This window comes from Lissotriton vulgaris, chromosome 1_2, assembly GCF_964263255.1.
Source record: "Lissotriton vulgaris chromosome 1_2, aLisVul1.2, whole genome shotgun sequence".
NCBI lineage: Eukaryota > Metazoa > Chordata > Amphibia > Caudata > Salamandridae > Lissotriton > Lissotriton vulgaris.
The window spans coordinates 254,853,373-254,871,764 of NC_141686.1; positions in this window are offsets into that span (position 1 = coordinate 254,853,373).

Sequence of the window (18,392 nt, forward strand, 5' to 3'; positions counted from 1 at the left end):
GCTGCACAAGGCTGCACCCATGGAAGCAGCAAAAACAAGGAAAAATTAAACATTTCTCCTCGTTGCGCCAGGGTAAGACGAGGTTTTACCTGGTCTTAATTTTGGTGCTGCCTCCTATGTACGACTCCCTTGTAAATATGGGGTAGCACAAAAATTAATGGGTGTTGTGTTGGAACGCCCACCACAACACCCCTTGCCCGCGCCTTTTATGCTAAGTATAGCATGAAAGAGTGCCTTATTCACAAGGCGGTGTAAAGCCACGTCAAGTAGCTTAAAGCCTCCTTATGAATAAGGCAAATCCCCTTTTGCCACCATAGCGACGAGGACAGTGACACTGTGGTGGCGATAGGGGCTTGTAAATATGCCCCACTTTTATTTCTCCTTGTTTTTTCTTCTTTCTATGAGTGTTGCCTTCTGCAGCCCTCGTAGAACGAGGAAATCGCCATCAATGTTTGTTGTAGAGCAGGAAGGGGAAATCATCCCCGCAGCGCAGGCACCCTTGCAACGTCAGGCATGCGTGCCTTCACTGGTGCATGGCAGCCAATTGTGCTTCAGCGCAGGGGAAAGCACAGGAATGCTAATACTGTTGTTAATATGACGCATCCCTGTTCTCTGAAAAGGACTCAGCGCGAGGCAGCAATCTGGCTTTCGCCCGCGCTGCATCATTTTGTTGTAAATAAGGCCCCTGGTATTTTAACCAATGGTTGCCTGACAGTCCCCCTCACTCACAGAGCCAGTCTTTCCACATTTTCCACGTTGACTTAAGTAGATTTCTCCAGGCATTCGAGCGCCTTATACATGTAGGGGCTTATTTACAAACCCCTTGCGCAGCTGGTGCGTCACTTTTAATATGTGAAAAAGAGGCGTACAGGCAGCGCAATGGGCTTGTAAATAAGCCCCATCATTTTCATTTCAAATTCCAAACCATTGGGCTTTGCTGCTGTTTCTTTTTGAGAGAGAGAGTGGGTGTGTGTGTGAGAGTGAGAGAAAGAGAGAGAGAGAGAGAGAGAGAGAGAGAGAGAGAGAGAGAGAGAGAGAGAGAGAGAGAGATTGTGAGAGTGAGTTAGGAGGACGTGGAGGGATAAATTGAACTATCTACCAAGCAGCAGGTGCAGTACCATCTGTTGTTACCAGAGGGCAGTCTGCCTGACAACAACCAGCTATATTTTGGTGAATTTTGCATACCCAGAAGCCACTGCAAAACCACCAAACACTTTTGTTTCATTGTCATGTGTAAAAGAGTCATTTTTAACATCAAGACTGAGAAATATTTCACGCACGTGTTTTGGTGAGACAGCCGCACATTTTCTTCCACTGGTTATGATGAATATTTACCGTCGCCGTAATTTTCGTAAGTGTTCTTTATCCATACTAATATAATAAAGAGAGAGCCAAAAAGCTTTGAGGCGGGTAATCTCAGGAACCACAGCACCAATCACAACACCCAATTCAGCGTTGGAAAGGGCAGTTGCAGCAGAAGGACATAGGCTATGCAGACGCCCACCATATACATTTAAAAAGGAAAAGAACCGTGCCAGCAAAGTAGTCCCTTGTGGGAGTGTCTACGTTGTGCTGTGGGCTTGTGCTGGGGAGGCGTGACAAATGCTGGGGGCGTGTGGTACGTCCCGCCCTTCGGGCTGGACTATTCCCATGAGGCACAGGGTCAAGGCTGATTTGCATATGGTCATGTCTGAACTGGGGTGGTGTGGAGTGCAAAAAGATGATGGATTTAGGCCCAGATCTCTGTACTGGGGTGAATGTATGACATTGTTCTGCATTCTGTCCATCAACTGTTGTTAATACATTCTGCCCTTCATGCCATGTCTCTTATCATGTGCTGGGGGTGCGGGGCTCATATCGTGTGGGCGGGAGAGGGGCGCGCATTGTGTCAAATATTTCATTGTTTTTTCTTCCCAGGTTCTGTACATTCCAGCTCAGGGTGTTCACCCTGCTCCCTTTAAATACCCCTGCACCCCATAATCAAACCCCACCCTTACTCCTTAAAATACCTCAACGCCCTTAAACACTATCCCATCTTAACCCTATAAATATACCCTGTACCCCAAAATCCAAACCTATACCTAAATCCTAAAAATACCCCTGTACCCCAAAAACCAAACGTACCCCTGAACCCTAAAATACCCCTGTACCCCAAAACCCAAACCTAGGCCTGAACGCTTAAAATACCCCTGTACCCCAAAACCCAAACCTACCCCTGAACCCTAAAAATACCCCTGCACCCCTGCACCTCAAACCCAGCCCTGAACCCTAAAATTACCCCTATACCCCAAAACCCAAACCTAGCCCTGAACCCTAAAAATACATCTGTACCCCAAAACCCATACCGATCCCTAAACGCTAAAACTACCCCTGTACCCCATAACCCAATATATCTGAACCCTTAAAATACCCAAACACCCCAAAACATATACCTCAGTACCCCAAAACATATACCCCTATACCTATACCTACCTTATCCGAACATTAATACAAAACATGATTTTACCATTCATGCATTTACAACGAATTTCATTGTAAATGTATGCGTGGTAAAAGCATATAAAATGTAATGCCATGCTTTATAATGGCATTGCGGAGTCATGGTACTTTCATAATGAAAGTATGCGGAGTGATGGTCTGCGGAAAGAAAGTTGAGGAATAATGGGTGTTTACCCTCCCCCGGTAAGTACATTGGTGGCACGGCGGCCCACATCTCCAGCAACATACTCATATTTTTTCACCACCGATTTGAAAAATGCACAGGTCTCTCTCATTGATGGCCAGCACGACATACATTTTTAGACACACCTCCCGCCACAAGTTCTAGAATTGCGAACTTTAGAGCTGGGGAGCTAGGTTCGAACCTCTGCATCAGGTCAACATCCTATGATTCCAGGCAAATTGCTTTGTCTCCCCGTGCCTACCACAAATTAATGTGTTCTTCTGTAATGTAAATTGTGCTCGGCCATGTTGTTGAGTTTGCGCTATATAACATTGCAAGGAAAAATAAAGTAAGGAAACTCGAGTTCACACACTACTGAACGCGCACTCTTAAGTGCATCAGCAGTGCACTGTGAATCGGAGCATTTCACAGGCCTGTCACAGATAAGAAATGCTATCAAAACGAAATCCTACGAAACAATATACTACTGGCCGGCAGCAATTCATATCGTGTGGGCGGTGCGGGGCGCGCCTTGTGTCAAATATTTCATTGTTTTTTTCCCAGGTTCTGTACATTCCAGCTCCGGGTGTTCACCCTGCTCCCTTTAAATACCCCTGCACCCCATAATCAAAACCCACCCTTACTCCTTAAAATACCCCAACACCCTTAACCACTAACCCATCTTAACCCTATAAATATACCCTGTACCCCAAAACCCAAACCTATACCTAAATCCTAAAAATACCCCTGTACCCCAAAAACCAAACCTACCCCTGCACCCTAAAATACCCCTATACCCCAAAACCCAAACCTAGCCCTGAACCCTTAAAATACCTCTGTACCCCAAAAGCCAAACCTACCCCTGAACCCTAAAAATACCCCTGCACCCCAAAACCCAAACCTAGCCCTGAACCCTTAAAATACCTCTGTACCCAAAACCCAAACCTACCCCTGAACCCTAAAAATACCCCTGTACCCCAAAACCCAAACCTAGCCCTGAACCATAAAAATAACCCTGTACCACAAAACCCAAACCTACCCCTGAACCCTAAAATACCCCTGTACCCCAAAACCCAAACCTAGCCCTGAACCCTAAAAATACCCCTGTACCCCCAAACCCAAACCTAGCGCTGAACCCTTAAAATACCCCTGTACCCCAAAACCCAAAACTACCCCTGAACCCTAAAAATACCCCTATACCCCAAAACCCAAACCTAGCCCTGAACCCTGAAAATACGCCTGTACCCCAAAACCCATACCTATCCTAAATGCTAAAACTACCCCTGTACCCCATAACCCAAAACTATAACTGAACCCTGAAAATACCCAAACACCCCAAAACATATACCTCAGTACCCCAAAACATATACCCCTATTCCTATACTTACCTTATCCGAACATTAAAACAAAACATGCTTTTACCATTCATGCATTTACAACGAATTTCATTGTAAATGTATGCATGGTAAAAGCATATAAAATGTCATGCCATGCTTTATAATGGCATTGCGGAGTCATGTTACTTTCATAATGAAAGTGATGGTCTGCGGAAAGAAAGTTGGACAATAATGGGTGTTTACCCTCCCCCGTAAGTTCATTGGTGGCACGGCGGCCCACATCTCCAGCAACATACTCATATTTTTCCACCACCGATTTGAAAAATGCACAGGTCTCTCTCATTGATGGCCAGCACCGACATACACTTTTAGACACACCTCCCGCCACAAGTTCTAGAATTGCGAACTTTAGAGCTGGGGAGCTACGTTCGAATCTCGGCATCAGGTCAACATCCTGTGATTCCAGGCAAATTGCTTTGTCTCCCCGTGCCTACCACAAATGAATGTGTTCTTCTGTAATGTAATTTGTGCTCATGCCATGTTGTCGAGTTCGCGCTATATAACATTGCAAAGAAAATAAAGTAGGGAAACTCGAGTTCACACACTACTGAACGCGCACTCTTGAGTGCATCAGCAGTGCACTGTGAATCGGAGCGTTTCACAGGCCTGTCACAGATAAGAAATACTATCAAAGCGAAATCCTACGAAACAATATACTACTGGCCGGCAGCAATTCATACCCGGACAACGTCGGGACGGGCTGCTAGTAATAAAATAAAAGGGTTTCTCTTGACGAACCACTACCTGTAAATATGGCGAGTGTTGGTATTCATTGCAAAACGACATTTCTACTTATATGTGGGAATCTTCGTTTAATTTTTAAGATCCACAACGAGCGTTTTAAAAGACGATGGGTGAAATTCTGCAACAAAAGATGGCTGTTCATCAGAAAAGCTGTGTAGAAGAGCGAGTGAGGTCAATTGGTGGCATATGTACTGGTCGTTGAGACGAGTTCTTTGCTCCGATCCCCTCCTTCCTCCCTCGCCACCGTGGGAGTGCTCACAGGGGGCTGCAATTACATTACACTGAGAGAAGAGAGGGAGAGACCATGAGATGGCGTAGACCTGCCTGAACACTGAATCGGGCTAGCTGTTTCTGGTGCTGTCAATGGAGTTAGGATGCACCGGGTTGGGTCAGTCGAACTACTGATGGGTGTTAATACGTTTGTATCATTAGTCATAACATACAAAACGAATTTCATAAGACTTAAGCGGACATTCATTTACACAGTTTCATTTTTCGTTTGATGAAACGGCCAAAAAGGCTCATTTTGGGGTTTTTCACCCACAGCACAGGAGCTCGGGGAGATCTGTGGTAACCTTTGACCCACCCGTAGCTTCTCAAGTGAAGGAGAGGGGGCGGGGCTTTGAACAGGAAGTCAACATATCCCACAATCCTTTGTGCAAGCTTCGTTATACCCACAATCCATTGCGCAGCAGACGCATACCCGCAATGCCTTCTGCAAATCCTTCTCATTCACGATCGGTATCACGTTGTCACTGTCAAGCATCTGAGAATGTGTTGAATTTGCGTTTCTTCAAGTTAAATAAACAATTTTCCAGCCCCCCGAACAGAAAGTATGGACTACATAGCACTTGTTATTTTGCGTTCTAATGGACATCTTTGAGGCGTACTATACAGAAAAGTTTTGGGAGGCTTTGATCATAGTAAATAATTTTGTAGTGGACTAGTTGTAGGTCTTGCTGCTCAACCTTAAGTAGAATGTTAGTGGAATGTTGGTGTGCGTGAGGATCAGTTAGAGTCGGGCTGAGCAGCAAGTGAGCTGCTCCTGGTGGGGTCCCCCCTTGATATCTACCATCTAATGAATAAAGCATTCTACATATGCTACACCTCGTCTTCGACGATCCAGAAGAACCTGCCTGTGCTGCCTTAACGATGGATACAGAAACTTAAGATGAACTAAGGTAAAGCACCTTTCTAGAAACTGTAACCTACGTACTAAAGAATCTGACACCTTGGGACCCCACCAGTGACCATCACCTGTCGCCCGCTGAAGTGTGTCAGGACTCGAGGCTGTTTATTCGAGCTTGCCTTCTTCTGTTTGCCAGTGGCTGCCTTTAGATCTAGAAAGATAACGGACCTGCTCCTGCCATTTCCCGAGTGATCGGTCGTCTCTCACACCAAATCAAGTTTGGTATGAGAGGTATTTGAGGAGAAGGAATGCTCAACTGTCAAAGCGGACAGACAAGCCAGAAAACGATCTCCATGTTTTGACTGATCAGAGAGCTGGGTAATTTACTTGTCAAGCGGGAGTTAATGCCCCGGTTACTTACCGGTAATCTTCATTACTCCGAGTATAGTCTTCCTCGCCACATGATTTACATAGTGAGCTTTAGCTCCACAACAGAACCCTCCAAAGCAAAAAGAAACCACCTCCCACCCCCTCCCAACATGGCCGACCAGTCCCACCTGACCTCTATAAGAGGCGGACCGGCCCAACCAACAGCCTGATCTACCAAGCAAACAATGAAGCCGATAGCCAGACAGGGAGGGGGGGAGGGAACTCATGTGGCGAGGAAGACTATACTCGGAGTAATGAAGATTACCGGTAAGTAACCGGGGCATTACCTCCTCGTTAGTCTTCCTCGCCACATGATTTACATAGTGAGCAAATACCCAAGCCAACAAGGCTTCATTGACCACCATAACAACAACACCACACGGTGATGCAGAGAAACCAACACAAGGTTGATGTAGAATAAATGAAAGGAAAACAGGGTTCACAGGAAACCCGAAACCAAGACCTCCAGAAAAAGAAGGCCAACCCGGAGTCGCAGCTCCAGCACTCAGAACGGCCCCAGCGAAGTCCCCCCGGGACTGCTAGAGACCCAGGAACAAGGCGGGGGACGACCACGCCGAAGCCCGAGAAAACTCCACAGAGGAGACACCCATGAAGGGGGCCCAGGGAACAGAGCCACACCCCGCGGACCGACCCTGGACCCCCGCCGGATCCACCGAACTCAGCGAAGCGCAGGGAAGGATGCCAGCCTGTGTAAGCCAGCGAACCAAGGCGGAAAGAGAGGGCTAGTGGCCCGAACGAACCGGACCCAAAAGACACCAATAGGCCCTCCCACCGGGAAAGGGACGACGAGCGGTCAAGAGAAAAAAAAAACGCACACCGGACAACCAGCACGGACAAGAGAGGAACCTTGTCGGCCGGGAAAAGGCGGTGAAGCCACCCCCCGAGCCCGGGACACCAGGGAAGGAACCCCGGGAAGGAAAAAGGGGGACATGCCGGAGGAACCACAGTCCGGCAACACCCGCAAGAAGGGAGGGGAGCGGAGGCACGACCCCTGCATGCCCCTCCGCCCAGCCGACATCACTACCACCAGGCAAAAAAACCACCTAAAAGGTGAGGGACCGCACAGCCACCGATGCCAGGGGCACAAAGGGCGGACCCCGAAGAGCTCGTAGAACGAGAGAGAGAACCCAAGGGGGAGACAGGTAGAGCGCCCGAGGGCGACGGAGAAACAAACTCCAGAGCCAAGCGAGCCACCAGGGAAACCAGTCCGTTGAACACCGGACGGCGGAAGGCCCGCAAGGCAGCCCATCGGGCCCCCCGGGAAGAAGGAGCCACGCCCAAGAAAAAAAACCCCTCAGCCGGTAAATACAAGACCCGCAAGGGGTCCCCGGAGGCGCGGGCATCATAACGCGCCTGAATCAGGCCCGCAGACGGGGTCAGGTCAGCCGAAGGAGCCGGCCAACACCGACACCTGGACCAACCACGGAACGGGAGGAACCGGGCACCGACCGTAGGCCCGGACCGCCAGCTCGCAAAAGGAGCGGGTACCAGGGGCGGCGGACCCCGCCAGGAACCCAAACAGGAATGCTACCCGAATGCGCGCGCCAACCATGCGCCGGGGCCATGTCAAACTGCACCGTAACGTTCCAACAGCAGTCCACTCTCAGCCGAAGCGAGCACCCAGGAGCGCCCCGGCCCGGCTTTTATGGAACGCTGTACGAATACGCGTCCCCTCCCTGCAAATCACCTCTGTATCGATCCAAATTTCGTGTATGTGCAGCCGAAGCGAGCACCCAAGCGCATCCAGCAGAGGACCCGCGATAACAGAGGGTACGGGGGAAACTCGGACAGTAGACCGAAAAGATCAAGCGAAAGACAGGGCAACCACAAAGACCCGGGCGGAGAGACCAGAACTTGGGCCGGAGGCCCGAGACCCCCTCCGTGAACAGAGCCACCGGAGGCAGCCCAAGTCGATGCCCCAGGCGCCGAAACACCACCGGGGTCAGGGCGAGACCAAGCACCGAAGGCCACACCCGACACAGTCGACCCGCCACTATCAAGTCGGACCCCGGGGGAAGACTGCCCGAAGGGACAGGACAGGCGCCAGGTCGACTGACCCCCGAAGCACTGGTGCAAAAGACGGCAGGCCAGGAGGACTGCCAGCAACCCCCGAAGCACGAGGAGCTGCGAGACTGCAGGAGATCCCAACGACCCCCAAACGCCCCGGCCAAACCCCCCCCGGAAGAACCAGAGGGAAGAACCGGGACCAGGCACACGTCCCCCGAAGGAGGACAAGCCCGAGACGGGGGCCGAAGGGACCACCGCACCAAGTGCAGGGAGCCGACGGAGGGGAGACACCGCCAGACGAGACGCCTCACCCACAAAAACGACGAGGCCGAGAAGAACCATACGTCCATACAGGGAACACCCAGACCCCCACCCGGCGAAGAAGCTCCACCAGGCGGGCCAGGAGCACAGTCCCCCCCCCCACGGGCCCAGAAAAAAATCCACAGGCGAGACTAGGGAAGGAGAAGGTACCCCAACCTTCCGAGAAGGCGGATCCCGCGGAAAACCGCAAGACTGGACACCGGCCAGTAAGCCCAAAGAGCCCAAGAACCCTGACAGCAACGTCGCAAGAAGGGACGCAACGGAGGCGACAGCCCCCCCCCCGGGAATCCCCGGGAGGGAGAAGGCCGAAAGCCAGGATCAAGGGGCGAACAAAACGGGAGCTGCAGCACCAGCACGAGACCGGGGAACGCCAATCTTAGCAATCGTGCTGCCGAAGCAAGCATTTGAAAACCCGGTCCCGGAAGCCCAGTGTGAAGGCTGACACCCCGAAATCCGGGGGAAATGTCGAAGGGCCCCATCGCAAGAGAAGGCGAGACGCCCTCATCCCTAGGGACGTAAAATACCGCAGTGGACCCCTCCAGGTCTTCCCAGTGAGGCGTCCACTCCCGGGCACCCACAAGGTGGAGGCCAGGCATCCATAGCGTTGTGGGGGCCCTCCTGGAGATTTAAGCAAGCTATAGCCCCGAGTTGTAGAGCGGGACTCCATGGTAGGAATATGCACCGAGGCGAGGACAATCAGGTCGGTGGAATTTTCGAGCCCAAGACCCGACGCGGCGGGGAATCGAACACAGGTCCCGGGCTAGACCTCCGCATCAGGGTCTGCCCAGGATCAAGGGGCCGCCAGACGAGCGCTCTAACCCTTGAGCCACACGTCTCCACAACCTGGCACGTGACCACCCAGCACAGGGGCCACGCCAAAACTACCGTCGCGTAAGCGACCCAAGAAAAGCGCACAACACCCCCTAAGGGTCTCAAGGCACCGGAATGAAAGCCTAAAGCCTACCGCACCCGGTATTCCCAGGCCGACCCCCATCCAGGGCCCAACCAGGCCCGACCCTGCTCCACTACTGAGAGCGTACGGGACCAGGCGCTTACAGGACGGAACGGCCCAACGCCGCAGTGGTACCCTCTGGCACATTCAGGAGGAGGTAAGGCAACCTAAGCCTCGTGGGGGTCGTGCAAGCGACAAACCCACGCCAGTGCCCAGAGAAGCAGAATGGGAGGCCACGAGTGGGAAAAGGCACCGAGGCGATGAAAAAAAAAACCGGGCCCTGGCACCCCATGGACTGAAGACCCGCCGCGGCAGGGGACCGACCCCGGCACCCGGGCCAAACCACCATGGGAAAGCTCTGCCACCATGGCAGGATTCGACGCACCGAAGGTACAAGTCCATGGATTAAAAAATGCAGCCGCAGCGAGCCCCTCCTGAAAGGGGAGGCTCCGCCGATGTTGACGGAAGAGGGGCCAGGACTTTATGAGGTCGATTACGGCCCCCTGTAGTGGACGCATCAGTCCATTGAGCCCTCAATCTGGCTACACGCCCCAGACCGCACAGTTCACGGGGGACACACGGGCCCCCCGGATGACAACCGGAACAGCCGTGTCCCCCTGAACGCGCCCCAGGCGCCGGGGACAATACCCCGCATCAGCAGAGCCGCCCGAGGACGGCAGACACTAGCGGATTGGGTGGAACCGCCAACAAACACACATCACCGCCCATGCAGGAACGGATCCTTCGGGGGGGAAGGCCCACCAACGGCATAAGCCTCACCTGTGAGCCTCCTCGGACCCTCCTAAGGGCCTCAGCACCGCTCCGCCTGCCGCCGCGCCTGCCGCCTGCAAGTGAACCTGCAGCCCTGGTCGCTACAGAGGCCGTACCTGGCCGAGCGATGCCCCGCCCCCTAGAGGCGGGAGGCACCCGTAGCCAACCCCCGCGCTGCAACCAGCCGCGGGACCCAGGAAATGCAAGAAAACCCCGTCAGGAGGCGGAAGCGACCAGCGCCCTGACCCGAGGCAGCAGACCAAACACCCGGACCCGACCAGCCGAGCCCCCGAGGACCCGCCGACCGACGAGGTAGGTGCCGTCAGCAGCTAGGCTTCGTAGTACCGAAGAACAACGGTATCTACACTTTTTTGGGATTTAATGTATGTCTAATGCAAGACCCATCTTCCCTATAATGAGAGTCAACGCAATATGCAGGCAAAAAGTACTCATTTTCGCCCAACGTGGGGCTCGAACCCACGACCCTTAAATGAAGAGTCTCATACTACTGCAAGCGCCGAAGCGACCCCGTGCGAGGCACGGTACACGCAGGCAGGCCAAATCACGGGGGCATGGCCAGGGGCCACACACTGCGACGCGTATATGGCAAAAGACTGGAGACGCCGGGGATTGACCCCGGCGCCCCCTACATGCAAAGTATGCGCACCACCACTGAGCAATTCATCAGCAGACAGGAATACCAGGGAAACGCGCCGCACTAACGCGTGCAGGGATAGAGGGGACTCATAGGAATATGTTTGTGTTATAGTCCACTGCTAGACAGCGTGAGCCCCAAGGACCCACGCCAGGCGTTTCAAAGGTAACCGGGGCCCCAGCATACATACAGGAGAACCCCCAGCGCCAGACCCAAAGCCCACTTAGAGGCCAGGGCCCATTAGTAACGACCTGGGGATACACGGGAATGACCAAACACCCCACATCCCCGGCCGCCCCCCCCCCCCTGTAAACCCCTGGCACGCTAGAGCAGCACCTAACCGGCCCCATAGGACCGGGGGAAGGAAGAGGGGGGGGGGATTTTTAGGCCTAAGGCACCAGGGACCGCTAGAGCAGGTCCTCCACCCTAAACCCCAAGGGCCAGCTTACGCCGGACCATCTTACCTGAACAGCGCCTCCGGAGAGTATCACGCAGAACAAAAAAAACAGGCTGTTGGTTGGGCCGGTCCGCCTCTTATAGAGGTCAGGTGGGACTGGTCGGCCATGTTGGGAGGGGGTGGGAGGTGGTTTCTTTTTGCTTTGGAGGGTTCTGTTGTGGAGCTAAAGCTCACTATGTAAATCATGTGGCGAGGAAGACTAACGAGGAGGTAATGGTTGACCGCTTTCTTCAATGTGTTTGTGTTACTTGAAGGCATTCTGTGTTTGACAGCGTGTGCATCAGGCGCCATCTAGTGGAGCTTTCAAAGTACTTAATCTTGGTTTATTCGTCGTTTGAATGAACACTTTCGTTATCTGGCCTCAGTCTACTAGCTCGGCAACAAGCGATTGTGAAGTCTTTTTCATCTAATACAGGACGGTGTTTAATACATACTTGATTGTTTTAATATTAAGGATGGGCTCATTCTCAGTGTCGTGGGAATATTTGGCAGTTGCAGGCATGTATCATGCGACATTCGAATTATCCACGAGGCTCATTCTTACCTCGAGCCTCCGTCTCATGAGCTGCCGTCGTCACAAGAGTCTCTGCACAGTCCATATCTGGAGTTCCACCACTTCTAGGACGTGGTGGGAGTCTGTAAGGGTACGCACCTGCCGAGAGCCATCCGGTCAGAAGACGTGATGCCAGCTACAGTTTCTTAATCCTTGTCATGAGTTTGTCTGCCACTTCTTTCGGGGTTTACATGACGCTCAGCCCATTTTGAAAATTTCGAGTGTCACTTCATTACCTTTAAGCATTGTGATTGGAAACCCCTATAGTGGAGTCCACTTTATTGGTGAGAATTGTACGGGTTCTGAAGGATCTCTCATCCTTTTTAAAACTCATTGCCTTCCTGTCGCAAGGAGAGATCGTAGCAATCTCAACAAGCTTCACATCGCAGGATCTGCTAGAAATATCTGCGGAGAAGATTTGTCCACAGAACTTTGGGGCATATTATCAAGGGGGTTTATCTCCGCATTTTTGGCTTTAAAAGCCAAGAAAGTGGAGATAAAATTGTCTCCCTATTACCTAGCTGTCGCTAACACCAGTTAGCGACAGCTAGTAGGAGATTGCGACTATCTTGGGCCCCACTTTGCATGTCAGAGAAATTTATCAGTAATGACATGCAAAGTGGGCGTGCCAAGATGTTTCTATCCCCTATTATCAACTTTTGGAGATATTCGCGCTAAGCGCGAATATCTCCAAAAGCTAACACCTGCCCTGAGCAGTTCTTAGCCATCTTATCCAATGGGAGGTGGATAACATGACTAAGAGCATTAGCTCGGTAATGCCTGAATATCGCTGACTTTTCAGCGATATTCATGCATTGCGGCCGATTTTTATCGCATTTGCGATAAACCTTGGTAATACCAAGGTTTATCTGCGATAAATATCGCCGCAGGTCGGCGATACATTTTTGTCTCTAACCAAGCAATAGCGATAATTATCGCTATTGCTTGGTAATATGCCCCTTTCTTCTTTAACAAAGTTCTCGGGTGAGGAGGTTCGCTCATCGGCGGGCATCCTGGGGCATATTACCAACGTTAAGCGATATTTATCGCAAACGATGCTTAGCAACACATTTTTTAACGATAAGCATCGCCGAAAATTATCGCAGAGATAACTTGCTATTAGCAAGGTTTATCTCAGAAGTGATAAAAATCCTCACGCTAACTGCCAATTGAGAGATTATCACTGGAAAACCAACGATAATCTCTCAAAGTTTGGCGTTATCTTGATGATAGGGGCTCACAAACTTAGCCATGATATCCACCTTCCATAGGATATCATGGCTAAGTCAGGAAAATACCAGGTGTAAAAAAAGCAGTGCTAACGGCGGTTAGCGCTGCTTTTTTTTATCACTAACAGGGTTAGCGAAATCCTTGATAATAGGAGAAATGTCGCTCAACAAAATTTCTCCTATTATTTTTCTCTGGAACGCCCCCTTTGCATCTCATTAGAGATACAAGGGGAAGTGTAGAGAAAAAGGGTGCTAACATGCGAATTTGTGTGTTAGCACCCTGTTGCTGATAGGGAGATAATTTTATCTCCGCTTTCTTGGCTTTTAAAGCCATAAATGCAGAGATAAATCCCTTGATAATATGCCCCCCTGTTTTTACTGTCATTGTTTTAATAAAAAATAAGAGAAAGGGTGTGGTAATTCTCGGTTTTTAAAACAAAAAGATTAATTTGCCTGTGTTCCGCTTTCAGCAACACCAAGCTTTGTGGCTTTCTTATTAAAAAAAAAAATGAATTTGCCTGTGTTGCGGTTACAGCAACACCAATCTTTGAAGCTTTCTCATTTTTGCTTTACATACATGGTTATCTGTAACTGTTTATGTTAACCGTTTAATATGCTTGTAATAATTTATGCAAATAATTACATAGGATTTTAATGTGTTTGAGAATTTGTATGTAAAAGGAATGGTACTACGGTTTTTATTTCAAGTCATATACTCTGTGTTCTATACTATTTTTAACTCATACATTAATTGAGTGTTTTGCTTCCAGAGAATGCATTTAAGGAGAGCTTTATATGTTATTGATTTGGCCAATCTAGATATTATAAATGCACTAAGCTTTGACTGTTATTTTAGGGTAGTTATGTATTAGAGCTGGTCTCTATATATTTGGTTTTATGCTTCAGTGTGGGTGATGCGCACACCTTTTCACACTGATTTCTCCTTATACAGTTTTGTGCCTAATGTAAGTATAGATTGTAGACTGCAGTGTGATTTTTGATATATACCCTGGTTCATAACGGGTAATTTTCTACTCTTAGCTAGTTAATCTGTTACAAGTTTCTTAATGGGAATTTTCATTAGTTTAAGCTTCTAAATTCAGTCAGTAACGGAATTTTCATGGTACGCATTAATTGCCAGTGTCATTTCACTTTTACTGGAAATGCCACATAAATTATTTATGTACGTTATTTAATTTAACTACATGATTATAATTTTGTTTTATCAAGGTTCACATTGTTTTAGTTTTCGGCTATGTGGTCTTCCTGGTTCGTGGATTTTTCACTTAGTTAAGGGGTTGCCACTTATTCTTGTGGACAGTGATATTTATTTTTGTGATTTTCACTTGTACGTGCAGATATCACCTGCTGTGTCTCTACTTATTTTTTTAATTTATTGGATTTATTTATCCACTGTGTGTAGATTCTACGGCTTCTGTAATTTGGTGGCAGTGTGTAGTTTTACTTTTTTTTGGTTCTGGTACATGATTCCACACTTTGCCTTGTCACGTTGAACTTATTTTATTGCTCAACAGGGTGCAGTTTTCACCCTACTCAATATATAGTTTTTCTCTCAGTCTTTGTAATGTGCTTATGAATTGCATGCTATGGGGCATATTACCAAGAGCCGTTATCGCCGCCTTAGCGGGACTTTTTCCCGCTAAAGCGGCGACAATTTTATCGCCCTATTACCTAGCTGCCGCTAACACCAGTTAGTGACAGCTAGTAGGAGATAGCGACCATCTTGGGGCCCACTTTGCATGTCAGCGATATTTATCACTAATGACATGCAAAGTTGGCGTGCCAAGATGTTAGCGACTTGAAACAGTCACTAATATTGCTATCTCCAATTATCAACAAAGCCTTACTTTTGGAAATATTCGTGCTAAGCGCGAATACCTCCAAAAGTTAACGCCTGGCCAGAGCAGTTCTTAGCCATGTTATCCAATGGAAGGTGGATAACATGGCTTAGAGCATTGTCACGATAATGCATGAATATCGCGGATTTTTCAGCGATATTCATGCATTTCGCAGGATTTTTACCGCTTTTGAGATAAACCTTGATAATATCGAGATAACTCAGCGGTAAAAATCGTCGGAGCACGGCGATATAATTTTAGCCGCTAACCATGCATAGCGATAATTATCGCTATTGCTTGGTAACATGCCCCTATGTCTTTTGCTCCTAATTGCATACAATGGGCCCGATTCACAGACTGAACTTAAGACTCAATCCTAAACTTACTACTATTTTGGTATTCACAGAATGCACTTACTACTTTTGGCATTCACAGAATGAACTTACAACTTTTGGCATTCACAGAATGAACATACTATTTTTGGTATTCACAGAATGAAGTTACTACTTTTGGTATTCACAGAAGTTAGGATTTTGTCTTAAGTTTGTCTTAAGACAAACATAAGACACACTTAAGACAAACCTAAGACAGACTTCAGTTAGGATTTTGTCTTAAATCTGTCTTGAATCTGTCTTAAGTTTGTCTTAAGTCTGTCTTAAGACTAACTTAAGCCAAAATCCTAACTTCTGTGAATACCAAAAGTAGTAAGTGCATTCTGAGATTGCCAAAAGTAGTAAGTGCATTCTATAAATACCAAAATAGTAGTAAGTTTAGGATTGAGTCTTAAGTTCATTATGTGAATCGGGCCCAAAGTCTTTTGCTCCTAATTAATGCAATGTATTTTCTTTTACGAAATATTGCATATTTCTTTTCCTTCACATTCAGTGTATGCAATTTACACCAATGTTGATTCATATTGTTAATGTACTTACAGAATTCTTTTGTTGCTGTTTAAAAGGGGGAAGGTGATGTAGTGGACTAGTTGTAGGTCTTGCTGCTCAACCTTAAGTAGAATGTTAGTGGAGTGTTGGTGCGCGTGAGAATGGAGTGTTGGAATGCTTGTGTGTGATTGTCCCGCCTTGATATCTACCATCTAATGAATAAAGCATTCTACATATGCTACACCTCGTCTTCTACTCTTCATTTCATCATATTACAAATTTCATCATTTATTAAGTAATTAATTCTGTGTGTTTAATATCAGTAAACTCGATAACAGCGTCCTGTGGCTCTATACTGAGTGCTGCTGACTCTACAGGGACATCTAGTAACAACCTGCGGTACTGCATTGCTGTACACCTGACTCTTCAGGGACAACTTGTAATGACCTGCGGCACTGCACCCTTACCAGCCTGATTCTTTAGGGACATCTAGTAACAACCTGTGGTACTGCACCCTTGTACTGCGGACTCCACAGTTAAATGTTATTTTAAATGTTGAGTTGAAAAAACCTCTATCTCCTCTGCAGCTTATTTATTAGTGCAGAGTTATAAGAACATGCAATGACAAAGCCAAGAAGCCTCGCCTTGGTAGGAAGTGTTGGAACATTGCTAGGGGTCTGTAAAGTGCAGGAAGAGGTAAGGTGGTGGAACATTGCCTGGTGGCTGCTGAGTGCAGGCTTGTGCATTTCGGTACTCAGTTCGGGAAGGCACGGTTGAGGTAGTGGTCTTTTAGGAGTCTTTTTGAATTTTATAAAGGAAGGGATAGTCCTGATATCGGCTGAGATGGAGTTCCAGATTCTGGGTGCGTTTCCTGCAAAAGATCGTGACACAGTTTTTTGTTTGCGTGTTACCAAAGGGATGAGTAAGAGGGTGTTGGAGCTCCTGAGGTTTCTTGACTGGCCGGCTTTTTGAGTTTAGAGGCCAGGTATTACGGTTTTCCTGTGTGCAGAGCTTTGTGCGTGAGGCAGGTAGTTCTAAAGCTGGCACGCATTTCGACTGGGAGCCATTTTAGTTCTCTGAGTGCGGCAGATAAGTGGTCATATTTATTAACTCCAGAGACCATTCTGGCAGCAGCATTGAGAGTTGTTTTGAGTGGCACTAAGTGGGAGAGAGTTGTACCGGAGAGGACTGCCTTCCCATAGTCAAGTCTAGATAACACCAGTGATTGGGTGGCTGTTTGGTGGGATGAAGGGTTTAATTTTGTTGAGAAGCTTCAGCTTGAGGAAGGCACTCTTCGCGGAGATCTTAATGTGTTTGGTCATACTTCATTTTTGGTCGAGGGTGATTCCTAGTGATTTTACCGAGTTAGCCAGGGTGATATTACTGATGAGAGCATCGATTGCTTTCAGCCACTCTACGAATTGAGGGTTTTCTTCTTTGTCGGAGATGAGGAGGATTCCGGTTTTGTCTTGATTGAGTTTAAGGTGGTTTGTTGATAGCCATTGTTGAACTTCTCTAAGAGTATTGTTGAGTCTTAGAATGTCTTTAATGGAGGAGGTTTCCAAGTAGATCTGGGTGTCGTCTGCATATAGGTGGAAGGGGATGTTGGCTTTTTTCAAAATGGTGGTGAGGGGTTCCATGTATATGTTGAACAGTTGAGAGAGAGTACTGAGCCTTGGGGGACACCTCTGTTGACGGGGAGTAGGTCAGACGTAAATGATTTGATTTTTATCCTTTGGGAGCGGTTGTGAAAGAAGGGGGAGAACCATTGAAGGACCACCTCGTCTGCACCTACTCGGTCTTTTAGAGCCCTGACGAGAAGATTCTGATCAACCGTGTCAAAGGATGCTGATAGGTCTAGGAGGATGAGTAGGCAGCATTGAGCATTATCAAGGGACTTGAGGATGTCATTCATGATGTTAAGGATCGCAGTTTCAGTGCTACAGCCTTTTCGTAAGCCCGATTGATGGTGGTCTAGCAGGTTGATGTTGTCAATGTGCTGATTCAGTTGAAGGATAACACATTTTTCGAGGATTTTGGCAAGGAAGTGGAGATTGTAAACAGATCTGAAGTTGTTCAGGTCATTGGTGTCTAGGACTGGCTTTTTCAATAGTGGTGTGACTTGGCCGACTTTGAGGCAGTCTGGTATGATGCTGGTTTTCAAGGAGCTGTTTATGATTTCACACCATAGTGGTGCAAGGGAGAGTTTCAACTTACTGGTCAATTGGGTAGGTACTGGGTTGAGGATGTAGGATGAGGGCTTGGAGCAGGAGATTAGTTTGAGAATCTCAGCTTCAGGTACTGGACCGAAGGATATTCAGGCTT